Genomic DNA, 13,996 nt, shown 5'->3' on the forward strand with positions numbered 1-13,996 from the left:
CAACCATTCTGTTCCTCCTGCAGTGTGTCTAATAACAAGACTGGTGCTCTCCTGCACAACCATTCTGTTCCTCCTGCAGTGTGTCTAATAACAAGACTGGTGCTGTCCTGCACAACCATTCTGTTCCTCCTGCAGTGTGTCTAATAACAAGACTGGTGCTCTCCTGCACAACCATTCTGTTCCTCCTGCAGTGTGTCTAATAACATGACTGGTGCTCTCCTGCACAACCATTCTGTTCCTTCTGCAGTGTGTCTAATAACATGACTGGTGCTGTCCTGCACAACCATTCTGTTCCTTCTGCAGTGTGTCTAATAACATGACTGGTGCTGTCCTGCACAACCATTCTGTTCCTCCTGCAGTGTGTCTAATAACAAGACTGGTGCTCTCCTGCACAACCATTCTGTTCCTCCTGCAGTGTGTCTAATAACAAGACTGGTGCTCTCCTGCACAACCATTCTGTTCCTCCTGCAGTGTGTCTAATAACAAGACTGGTGCTCTCCTGCACAACCATTCTGTTCCTCCTGCAGTGTGTCTAACATGCTTTGCTTCATTCATATGATATTCTGTGTTGAAGAGATACCTAGGTAGCATCTGGAGCACTATTTGGCAGGAAATAGTGCTGCTATCTAGTGCTTTTGCAAAGCGATAACATTCTTGCAAAACTGCTTCCATATAGTGCTCCAGAAATGATCCGGCTCCTAAGTGTGCGTCCCTGTTTTTCAAGAAAAGATAACAAAAGAACGAAGAAAATTTGATAGAAGTAAATTAGAAAGTTGTTTAAAATCGCTGCTTTATCTGAATCGTGAAAAGTTTTTAGTTTCATATCCCTTTAACTTGTGTGAACAAAACGACAGATTATAAAAAAAGTGTCACGTTGCAAATGGCTGTCTGCATTTATAAGGTGTTGTACTGAGGTCAATAGTGAGATTTGGCTTTTCCACACTATTTGTGCACCAATTGGAGTGCTGTAAAAGTGATTTATTCACTATAATTTATGTCCTTTTTTGGCACAGTTACTTTACGTAAAAATGAAATCTAATTTGTGCTCTCTTTTGTGGCAGTTGTGGGAGTTGTGAGCTGTGTGAAATTTATTTCTGTACATTCACTGGCGTCTGAAAAGCTCACAGGCTAAACAAGCTACAGGTGTAATCCAGAGAGACTGCTTCCGACGATCAGACCATCGCCAATGTGATCACACCTTTAAGCTATAACGCATGTCTACAAATAAAATATTAACATCAGAATAATGCTTACGATTGGAATGAAGTGTTTACATGTTAAAAAACGGTAAAACGTACTGATAAGCAAAGGGTTCATATTGCATGTATTATGACTAAAAATGTATTAATATTTCTGGTAATATTCTCCTTTCTCATTGATCCCTAATAAGCCTATTAAAATGGATCTTATATACACATAATAACCAAGCAGAATATAGGAATCCATCTGTCCAAAACAGCTTACTTATTAATATCATTTATTTGTATAGCTCCACGAAATTCTGTAGCGCTGGGTACAAAGATAAGGGTATACAGTGACAAGGAATTGTGATAAAATACAATACAAAACATAACAAACTAAACAAATCTTGTACAAGAGAAAGAGGACCCTACTTCAGAGAGCTACAGGTTGAGGGTGCAGAGACATAAGGTTTGGCGGTAGCTTGTCACATAGATTGTAGTTGCAGCAGTGAGTCAGGCAGTTCAAGAGTTATTTACATTAGGATGAGAGATGAAGGAGAGATGGTAAGCCTCTATGAATAGGTGAATTATCAATGAGCGTCTGAAGCTATACAAGGTTGGACACAGTCTTATGGAGTGGGGTAGAGAGTTCCCGAGGACAGGAGCAGCACATGAGAAGTCTTGGAGACGGGAGTGGGACGTAGAGATAACAGGAGTGGAGAGACGTAGGTCAGAGGCTGATCGAAGAGGACGGGATGGGGAATATTTGGAGATGAGAGCGGAAATATAGTTGGGAGTTAGACTGTTGAGTGCTTTGTAAGTTAGGGTTAATACTTTAAATTGTATTCTGGAGTTATGGGGAGCCAGTGTAGAGACTGGTAGAGAGGAGCAGCTGATGTAGATTGGCGACTTCGGTGGATGAGTCTAGCTGAAGCATTCATAATAGATTGGTGGAAGGAGAGGCGGTGTTTTGGAAGGCCTTTTAGAAGTAGATTGCAATAATCAATGCATGACAGAATGAGGGAATAAATTAGTATTTTTGTAGTTTTTTGAGTAATTAAGGGACGAATTCTGGAAATGTTGCGTAGGTGTGAACGGCAGGATTGTATATGTGGGTTGAATGTGAGTTCTGAGTCAAGTGTGACCCCAAGACAGTGGACCTGGGTGAGGTGTTGAGAATAGAGTCTCCGACCGTCAGAGAAATGTCAGGTGTTGGATGTCTTGAAGAGGGGGAGATAAGAAGCATCTCAGTTTTGGACAGATTGAATTGGAGGTAGTGTGAAGAAATCCAAGAGGAAATTGCAGAGAGGCAGTTGGAAATCTGGATGAGTAAAGAAGGAGAGATAGGAGAGAAAAGGTAGATTTGGGTATCATCAGCATATAAGTGGTACTGAAAGCCAAAGGAGGCTATAAGTTTTCCAAGAGAGGATGTATAGAGAGAGAAAAGCAAGGGACCCAAGACAGAGCCTTTGCGGTACTCCAACTGAGAGAGGCAAATTATCAGAAGATATGTTGTTAAAGGAAACTGAAAACGAGCGGTTTGAGAGGTATGAGGCAACATATACTCAGATATGAGTATTCTGCTAGGGGTTTGGATACAGAGGCTTTGAAAGCTAAAAATTTTCCAATTTGAGAATTATAATTTGAATTCACATTAACATACTGTATGTTTTCAAGGGATGGGTTAGTGCAGTAATAAAATGCTGTTGTTTATAGTGATTAGATCATTTTATTATTACACTAATGTAACTTGTTAATCATGTGTTTCATCCCCACAGAGGGGCGACAAGCATTCCAGCACCTGACCAGGAAGTAGTTGATGATTGGCTGTTGCATGTATAGCTGCTCCTGATTGGCTCACAGACTATGTCCTGGTCAGGATTTGCTATGGAGGTCTTAGCGCAGAGGCCTAGGTGCTAATCTGCCCCAAAAATCTTCTGATAATTATCAAATCTATTATGGTGGGCTTTTCAAATTCCAGCCCATTCCCCAGCCCCACCATAACTCATTTATCTAATGAGTTCGGTCCACGTAATTACCCCTCTAGATCTTACAATGGAATAATTTGACAACGCTGTTCCAATCAGCAACTTTAGCGATTTCTTAGAGGATTTTTGCTGTTTTCACATTGTACACAATGGAGCATTGAAAATCTTCAATTTTAACATTACTTATGACTGGATCAAACTAAACTAAACAAAACAGCCCTTACATCCTACTTATGTCAATTATTGAACCTAACTGGGTCTTCTCTATTTCTTCCCTGTTGTGTCTATTTGAGGTATGTGGGGTCTGATGGAGAGGGAAGGGGTGGGAGAAAAAAGGTATAACGGAGCGGAGGGAGGGGGCATGACATGGGAGAGGTAAGATGGGGGGAGCAGAAAATGGTCAGGACAGAGATATCAGGTAGGAAAATAGAGTCTAGCTGGATACACAATTGTCACAGTTCCGTGCAGCTTAACAGCCTATGTGTCTTTTGTTCTTTAATTTTTCTTTTAGCCTTCTGGCTCTTGGTTCAGGGTCCTCGGGGGGTCATCAGATTTCTTCCAAAGGTGTTCATGTGTGTTTGAGTGTTTGTTAGTTCCCTATAATTGAATGTCCACTCTCCTGTCAGTTGGACATTGAGAATGTATTCTGTGTTTCTGATTGGGTAAATTATTTGTGCTTGTTGAGTTTGAGTCAAGGTATGTATGTATGTTTCCCATTTTCTCATGAAATGTGTCGTCCTTCCCTGGAGGTCTCCTAGCATGTCTGCCTGTTCATATAACATCTGTTAGTGTATTTCTCCCTTGAGCTGGATTAGAGGAGGGGCGTTGCTTTTCAGCCAATATTTGAAAACTGTTTTCCTCACTTGCAAGATGACATTGTATGTAAAGAGTATATCTGTTTTGGGTATAACCTGAAGATCAGGGAATACTACCATTTGGGGTGTAAGAGTCAGCGTGGTTTTGGTCACAGCATTCAGCCAGTGGACAAGCATTCCCCAGAATTTGTACAATTTAGGACAGGCCCATAACATATCATTGAAAAGCTTTTTTATATTTATTTTTTAATTTAATTTATTTTATATTTTATTACTTGTGCAGGTTAAGTTCTCGTGTTAAAAAAAAAACACATTTTCTGTTTTTATAATTAAAATTTAAAAATAAATTTCAAATCCCACAGTTAAACTATGAAACTTGTACATAAATGAAATACAATTATTTAAATGTTCATATATTAGTGCAGTGCAGTGTTACAAGGTTTAAACACATTAATTACATCAGAATGATGTGCAATTAATATCACATGACAATAATATTATTGTTTGGATGCAGGTTTTTTTTTGCTTTATCTTTTAAGGCCGTTACGATGTACTATTCCATCCTAACCGGGCCGGGCTTTAGCGCTGTTAGGACGGAATACAACGTCCTAGCCATTTGGCTTTTCTGAAGCCAACGGCGCTTCCAGGATGGGTTTGCGGTCTGGAGGACGTACCTAGCATCACAGGAACGCTCCCCTGACGAGATCCCATCATTGAAATCCCGCGATGTAGACAAATTGACCCTGTCATTGAAAGGGTTAAACATATTAGGCAGTGATGATAAATAATTATCTGTCCCTTCATCTGCTGTGTCTGACCGTATAGCTTTTACGTCTGAGAACCTACATGAGAATCATATGATACCCCTATTCTTTATCATTTTTGTATGTGGTGGTAACCTAATTGGATGAAAAAGAAAAATAAGGGGGAAAAAAGCCAGAAATACTATAACATAATATTTATAATATTGATTAGAACTGTGTTGTCATAGCAACTTTCTAATTTACTCCCATCATCAATTTTTCTTCGTTCTCTTGCTATCTTTATTTTCAAAAGCAGGAATGTAAAGCTTAAGAGCCGGTCAATTTTTGGTTCAGTACCTGGGTTACACTTGCTTATTGGTGGCTACATTTGGCTAACCAATAAGCAAGCGCTATCTAGGGTGCTGAACCTAAAATGGAACATTGCTGTTCTATCTGAATCATAAAAGAAAATATGTGGGTTTAGTGTCCCTTTAACCACAGATTTGTATCATTACATTTCATGATTGATATATTTTTTTCTTGGCATGACAATCACACTAGAATAACCAATTTTCAATCAATGATTATTTTTTTTTATCACTTATTAAAGTAATAAAATAAAATAAGTCACTTCTGGTCAAGCCTTAAACTTATATTAAGGGCAAAATTTATAAGCCCCGAAAAAAATGCGCCTAAAAAGTTGCGATTATTTTCGCAATAGTTCGCAATGTGTGAAGTCAAAAATGTTGCCAGTATTTATCAAAATTCTAGAGACATTTTTGGGGCAAAACTTTTTTGCGATATCAAGCGAATGGCTGATCCTAGTTTTCTTGCGAAAATGTCATTTTCACTTTATTTATCAATCTTAATTTTAGACACCTGTAAATGGTTTATTGTTTTAATCAAGTGATTGTTTAAAAGAATGTTATTTCTTATATATTGAAGTTAGTTTTATTTTGCCCCTTCTTTGGCTCTCATTAACCCTTTGAGTGCTAAGCACTTTCCCACTTGGGTGCTAAGCTGTTTTAAGTTTTTTTGGGGGGTTTTTAATATTGTTTTTTTTACTTTTTTTTCAGATCCCCAAGACTTACACGGTTGGAAAGGTTTGGCGATTACCTTTCCAACGGTGGGTCTTGGGGGTCTGTAGCTGCTTAGATACCTGAGATACAGGCTTCTAAGCAGCATGCCCCCTGCTCCTATACTTAACATTGTGAATTTTAAATAAAGTTGCGCAGTGACGTCATCGCGTCATTGCGCGTGACGTCACCTCGCATAACGTGAAGCCCCAGCAAAGCCTGTCACTATGCAGGCCCGATCGCTGGGGTAGGAGCGGGTGGGAGCCCCCAGATCTCCCTCAAGGTGGGAGAGTGCTAGCGACGGCTCTGAGCCGTCGTTAGCACCAGAGTAGGAAACTCAGAGCAGTCGATAGCACTCAAGGAGTTAAGGAAGGTTGCCCGTTTTTTGGAGCTCATCTTCGTTCTTGTTAATACACTCATTTCAATTGCACTTAAATTATTTTACTTTTTTATAATATATTATATATTATTATTCAGGTTCTGTGCCTTGTTGTGGGCAATTTCTAACCCTAGATACAGCAAGAAAAATACATATTTCCATTTTCCTTCCAGACAAACAGCAATATCGCTCTTTATTTTTCACTCCTCACAACCTACAAATTAGCGAGATTAAAAGCAGTGAATATTACATGCACCACTTTTCATAAATATATGAGAACTGAGGATATATACGGGCATTTTAAAATGCCAATAGAGATTAATACAAGAATTAGGCATTTCCAGACAACTTATTCATATATACTTAAGACTTGCGAATGGTTATGAGTCAATTTGTTCGCACATATGAAAAGTTGCGACTTTATTGGCGCATAACCTTTCATAAATATGGTGATATCATTTGTGAGGGTTTTTCTGACAACAAATGTGAGAATGTTCTTATTCTCACTTTGATAAATCTTGCCCTATGTATAAGAGCTGCATAATGAAAATTTGTATTTATTTTTCTAATTTTCTCTTTGTTTATCAGTAGATGTTTCTGACTACATCACCATTATAATGTGACAGAGTTAAAAATACCTAAAGTTAAAGGGAAATTAAACGCTTTGTGATGGTAATAGAAGATGATAAATTGTATATATATAAAAAAACTGCAATATACTTTCATTATTTATTTTGTTCCTTTTTTCCTGTAATTCTATTCTGAAATTGTGAGCTTTTCAGTTCCTGTTAGAAATGGAAGTGCAGAACACTGTTATATTCCACTCAGCCATTGGCTGCACACTCCAGTGACCTATTTATAACTGCCCCTAATTGGCCACAGCAGAGAAGGTAACCTAAGTTACAACATGGCAGCTCCCATTGTTTTATAGACACTAAGGGGCCAATGTATTAAAGGGACACTGAACCCAAATATTTTCTTTCATGATTCAGATAGAGCAGCAATTTTAAGCAACTTTCTAATTTACTCCTTTTATCCATTTTTCTTCGTTTTCTTGCTATCTTTATTTGAAAAAGCAGGAATGTAAAGCTTATGAGCTGGCCTTTTTTGGTTCAGAACCCTGTATAGCGCTTGTTAATTGGTGAATATCGTTTAGCCACCAATCAGTAAAAACAACCTAGGTGCTGAACCAAAGATGGGCCAGCTCATAAGCTTACATTCCTGCTTTTTAAAATAAAGATACTAAGAGAACGAAGAAAAATTGATAATAGGAGTAAATTAAAAAGTTGCTTAAAATCGCTGCTCTATCTGAATCATGAAAGAAAAAATGTGGGTTCAGTGTCCCTTTAAATGCCAGGCGGACATGATTCTCTATAGCGAATGATGTCCGCCCGACATCGCTAAATGCCAAAAGCATACACTGTCGGCATTTAACACTGCACAAGCATTTCTTGTGAAATGCTTGTGCAATGCCGCCCCTTGCACATTTGAGGCCAATCGGCCGCTAGCAGGGGGTGTCAATCATCCCATTTGTATCGGATGATTGCAGTCCACCACCTAAAAGGTGGGGGACAAGTTAAAAGGATAGTAAACCCCAATTTTTTTATTTCATGATTCAGATAGAGCATGCAATTTTAATCAACATTCTAATTTACTCCTATTATCAATTTTTCTTTGTTCTCTTGCTATCTTTATTTGGAAAAAAAAAAAGCAGGAATAAAAGCTTTGGAGCCAGCCCATTTTAGGTTCAGAACCTGGGTTGCACTTGCTGACTGGATGGCTAAATGTAGTCACCAATCAGCAAGCCCTATCCAGGGTACTGAACCAAAAATAGGCCAGCTCCAAAGCTTTCATTGCTGGTTTTTCAAATAAAGATTGGAGGATAACAAAGAAAAAATTGATAATAGGAGTAAATTAGAAAGCTATCTGAATCATGAATGAAAATATTTGGGTTTACTATTCCTTTAAGGAGAAGCGGTCTTATGACCGCTGCTTGTTAAATCTACCCTACCCCCATAACTTTACACTTTTTTTGTCAATATTTAAACAACTAATACAACTTTAAAAAATACATCTACAGGTTATTCCCAGACTAATCTTTTATTTTATGCATCATTCTATCTAGCATTTATTTAGTGTTTAATGTCCCTTTAAATATCTCCAAAAAAATAAATAAACCTGCATTGCTTTGTACAATTTAACTGGTCAAAAACATTGGAAAATTAGTTAGAAGGACCAAAAAGCATTTGAACAATAATAAACGACTGTAACAACTTTATTGCAATGAATATAGTTTTATTATTTCATGAATATGTCCCTTTAAATCGGTGATAGAAATCAAACCAAAGAACATAATCATAGCAAGCTGTACATTCTGTTATTTTACCATACGGTTCTGTTATAGACGCAGATTATATCACAGTACGATTCTTTAGTGAAGTCTGTTACACAGAGAACAAACTAACGGCCCAGATAAGGCGTTGCTTTTTCTTCTTGGGAACAAAGACATTAATAATGCGACTAATTACAAGTGAGAAGTTACAAAATGCCGGGGAATTTGCATTCTCTCTGGTTATAGACAGATTAGGGGACATTATCATTCTGTAAATGACTTTCACTTCCTTTATGGTGGCCTGCATGCACCTGCTGTGGAGTTTAAGAAGGATATTACTTTGAGATTCCCTTGCTATTGAGATGAGGCTGCACAATAAGGGGGGAAATGCCTCTCAGTGCTAATACCTTCACTATGGGTTTGTAATCCTCTCCATTAACCTGTTCATCCCCGCAGGGAGCTGTGGCACAAGCCTGTTGCAGTGCTGTCAGTAGGAACAGAACTGAGTTTAAATAAAGGGATATACAGCTCAAAATTGAAATGTACATGAATTTATTTCAGTTTTAATTAGAAGCATTTGTTCAATATACATGTATTAGCAAAGCTACTTCTAATAAACTACGCACCAAGCATATGTAGGTATGCTTTATGCACCCTTGTTGATTGAGTCCTGGTTTTTTAATGCAACGGGGCATATGTACATATGCCTCATGTAGACTTGCCAGCTGTCCTCCATAACAATACTGGACGACCTGTAGGTGACTGAGCATAAACAGTAGGTGGGGATTACACAATGGCTGATCGCCCCATCATTCAGCTTGTATATATATATATATGTCACGACTGAGCAGTGATTGTATCCCCTTAGCTGCCAGTAACACAAATAATTTTACCTCTTCAGCTGCCAGTAACACACACAGAGCCCCCCCCATTAAAAAACAGAACAGTGAAATTACACTGGCGGCTATACATAACAGCTGCCAGTAACACACACAGAGCCCACCCAGTAAAAAAACAGAGCAGTGTGTGAGTCTGTTAGTGAGCTGAACAGGGGTGTTCCATAGGATCAGTGTGAGTGAGTGTGTGAGTGTGAGCTAGAGAGTGTGCGAGTCTGCTAGTGGGCTGAGCACAGGAATTTCATAGGATCAGTGTGAGTGTGTGTTAGTGTGTGTGTGAACTAGAGAGTGTGCGAGTCTGCAAGTGGGCTGAACAGCGGTGTTCCATAGGATCAGTGTGAGTTTGTATGAGTGAGTTAGAGAGTGTGTGAGTCTGCTAGTGGGCTGAACAGGGGTGTTCAGTGTGAGTGTGTGTTATTGTGTGTGAGTGTGAGTTTGCTAGTGGGCTGAGCACAGTCATTTCATATGATCAGTGTGAGTTAGTGTGTGTGTGTGTGTGTGTGAGAGAGAGATAGAGAGTGTGTGAGATAGAGAGTGTGTGAGTCTGCTAGTGGGCTGAACACGGGCATTTCATATGATCAGTGTGAGTGTGAGATAGAGAGTGGGTCTGCTAGTGGGCTGAACACGGGCATTTCATATGATCAGTGTGAGTGTGAGATAGAGAGTGTGTGAGTTTGCTAGTGGGCTGAACACGAGCATTTCATATGATCAGTGTGAGTGTGTGTGAGATAGAGAGTGTGAGTTTGCTAGTGGGCTGAACACGAGCATTTCATATGATCAGTGTGAGTGTGTGTGATATAGAGAGTGTGTGAGTCTGCTAGTGGGCTGAACACGGGCGCTTCATATGATCAGTGTGTGTGTATGTGAGATAGAGAGTGTGTGAGTCTGCTAGTGGGCTTAACACGGGCATTTCATATGATCAGTGTGAGTGTGTATGTGAGATAGAGAGTGTGTGAGTCTGCTAGTGGGCTGAACACGAGCATTTCATATGATCAGTGTGAGTTTGCTAGTGGGCTGAACACGGGCATTTCATATGATCAGTGTGAGTGTGTATGTGAGATAGAGAGTGTGTGAGTCTGCTAGTGGGCTGAACACAGGCATTTCATATGATCAGTGTGAGTGTGTATGTGAGATAGAGAGTGTGTGAGTCTGCTAGTGGGCTGAACACAGGCATTTCATATGATCAGTGTGAGTGTGTATGTGAGATAGAGAGTGTGTGAGTCTGCTAGTGGGCTGGACACAGGCATTTCATATGATCAGTGTGAGTGTGTATGTGAGATAGAGAGTGTGTGAGTCTGCTAGTGGGCTGGACACAGGCATTTCATATGATCAGTGTGAGTGTGTATGTGAGATAGAGAGTGTGTGAGTCTGCTAGTGGGCTTAACACGGGCATTTCATATGATCAGTGTGAGTGTGTGAGTCTGCTAGTGGGCTGAACACAAGCATTTCATATGATCAGTGTGTGTGTATGTGAGATAGAGAGTGTGAGTCTGCTAGTGGGCTTAACACGGGCATTTCATATGATCAGTGTGAGTGTGTGAGTCTGCTAGTGGGCTGAACACGAGCATTTCATATGATCAGTGTGAGTGTGTGAGTTTGCTAGTGGGCTGAACACGGGCATTTCATATGATCAGTGTGAGTGTGTGTGTGATATAGAGAGTGTGTGAGTCTGCTAGTGGGCTGAACACAGGCATTTCATATGATCAGTGTGAGTGTGTGTGATATAGAGAGTGTGTGAGTCTGCTAGTGGGCTGAACACAGGCATTTCATATGATCAGTGTGAGTGTGTGTGATATAGAGAGTGTGTGAGTCTGCTAGTGGGCTGAACACAGGCATTTCATATGATCAGTGTGAGTGTGTATGTGAGATAGAGAGTGTGTGAGTCTGCTAGTGGGCTGAACACGGGCATTTCATATGATCAGTGTGTGTGTATGTGAGATAGAGAGTGTGTGAGTCTGCTAGTGGGCTGAACACAGGAATTTCATATGATCAGTGTGAGTGTGTGAGTTTGCTAGTGGGCTGAACACGGGCATTTCATATGATCAGTGTGTGTGTGATATAGAGAGTGTGTGAGTCTGCTAGTGGGCTGAACACGAGCATTTCATATGATCAGTGTGTGTGTATGTGAGATAGAGAGTGTGTGAGTCTGCTAGTGGGCTGAACACAGGCATTTCATATGATCAGTGTGAGTGTGTGTGTGATATAGAGAGTGTGAGAGTCTGCTAGTGGGCTGAACACGAGCATTTCATATGATCAGTGTGAATGTGTGTGAGATAGAGAGTGTGAGTCTGCTAGTGGGCTGAACACGGACGCTTCATATGATCAGTGTGAGTGTGTATGTGAGATAGAGAGTGTGTGAGTCTGCTAGTGGGCTGAACACGGGCATTTCATATGATCAGTGTGTGTATGTGAGATAGAGAGTGTGTGAGTCTGCTAGTGGGCTGAACACGGGCATTTCATATGATCAGTGTGTGTATGTGAGATAGAGAGTGTGTGAGTCTACTAGTGGGCTGAACACGGGCATTTCATATGATCAGTGTGTGTATGTGAGATAGAGAGTGTGTGAGTCTACTAGTGGGCTGAACACGGGCGCTTCATATGATCAGTGTGTGTATGTGAGATAGAGAGTGTGTGAGTCTGCTAGTGGGCTGAACACCAGCGCTCTATAGGATCAGCAGAAAGTTCTGCAGATTCTTTAGATATTTTCCCCCTGCAGATCTTGCTGTTTTATCTCACAAAAGAAAATACACACAAAACCTATTACACTAATAGAAAAACACACAAGGTGGTTGTACGATAATAAACGCTGAAAGCTGAGTAATCTGATTTGTATTGCCTGGGGGGGGGTTTCATTACGTGTGCTCCCTGCTTATTCAGTTCTCCCCTGTAAAGTTTCCATTAGGGACACATCGTGGTACTCGCAGGGACAGGTCCTTTTATTTTAGAGAATTCCCTGAGGGGCAGCAATCTCTGCGATTCTCAGTATGGTTTTTCATATCTGATCCAGCGAATGTTAGAAAATTTGGCCCATAGTCATAATTGTTCTCCCAGAAAACCCTTGTGTCTTCCCACATGAGGATACATACATATGCCTTCTCCTCATTGGCTCAAAGGGACACAAACATCAAACTTAAATGTGCATGGGTGCAATTACATTTTAATTAGAAAGATTTTTTACAATATACTTCCACTAATGCTTCTAGTAAAAGTTATTACTGTTTCAGCAGCATATGCACATATGCCACGTGTGACTACACTATTAGGATGCAAACACAGTGCTGCTCAGAGACCTTGTGGTTGTGTATATTGCATCAGTGAAGACTTAATTTGTGTCATACAAGTCACTGCTGGCTCTTTTATATGGTGTGATGCATCTGGGCTGAACACAAGCATTTCATATGATCAGTGTGAGTGTGTGAGTTTGCTAGTGGGCTGAACACGGGCATTTCATATGATCAGTGTGAGTGTGTGTGTGATATAGAGAGTGTGTGAGTCTGCTAGTGGGCTGAACACAGGCATTTCATATGATCAGTGTGAGTGTGTGTGATATAGAGAGTGTGTGAGTCTGCTAGTGGGCTGAACACGGGCATTTCATATGATCAGTGTGTGTGTATGTGAGATAGAGAGTGTGTAAGTCTGCTAGTGGGCTGAACACAGGCATTTCATATGATCAGTGTGAGTGTGTATGTGAGATAGAGAGTGTGTGAGTCTGCTAGTGGGCTGAACACAGGCATTTCATATGATCAGTGTGTGTGTATGTGAGATAGAGAGTGTGTGAGTCTAGTGGGCTGAACACGGGCATTTCATATGATCAGTGTGTGTGTATGTGAGATAGAGAGTGTGTGAGTCTAGTGGGCTGAACACCAGCATTTCATATGATCAGTGTGAGTGTGTGAGTTTGCTAGTGGGCTGAACACGGGCATTTCATATGATCAGTGTGTGTGTGATATAGAGAGTGTGTGAGTCTGCTAGTGGGCTGAACACGAGCATTTCATATGATCAGTGTGTGTGTATGTGAGATAGAGAGTGTGTGAGTCTGCTAGTGGGCTGAACACAGGCATTTCATATGATCAGTGTGAGTGTGTGTGTGATATAGAGAGTGTGTGAGTCTGCTAGTGGGCTGAACACGAGCATTTCATATGATCAGTGTGAATGTGTGTGAGATAGAGAGTGTGAGTCTGCTAGTGGGCTGAACACGGACGCTTCATATGATCAGTGTGAGTGTGTATGTGAGATAGAGAGTGTGTGAGTCTGCTAGTGGGCTGAACACGGGCATTTCATATGATCAGTGTGTGTATGTGAGATAGAGAGTGTGTGAGTCTGCTAGTGGGCTGAACACGGGCGCTTCATATGATCAGTGTGTGTATGTGAGATAGAGAGTGTGTGAGTCTGCTAGTGGGCTGAACACCAGCGCTCTATAGGATCAGCAGAAAGTTCTGCAGATTCTTTAGATATTTTCCCCCTGCAGATCTTGCTGTTTTATCTCACAAAAGAAAATACACACAAAACCTATTACACTAATAGAAAAACACACAAGGTGGTTGTACGATAATAAACGCTGAAAGCTGAGTAATCTGATTTGTATT

This window comes from Bombina bombina, chromosome 12, assembly GCF_027579735.1.
Source record: "Bombina bombina isolate aBomBom1 chromosome 12, aBomBom1.pri, whole genome shotgun sequence".
Classification (NCBI taxonomy): Eukaryota; Metazoa; Chordata; class Amphibia; order Anura; family Bombinatoridae; genus Bombina; species Bombina bombina.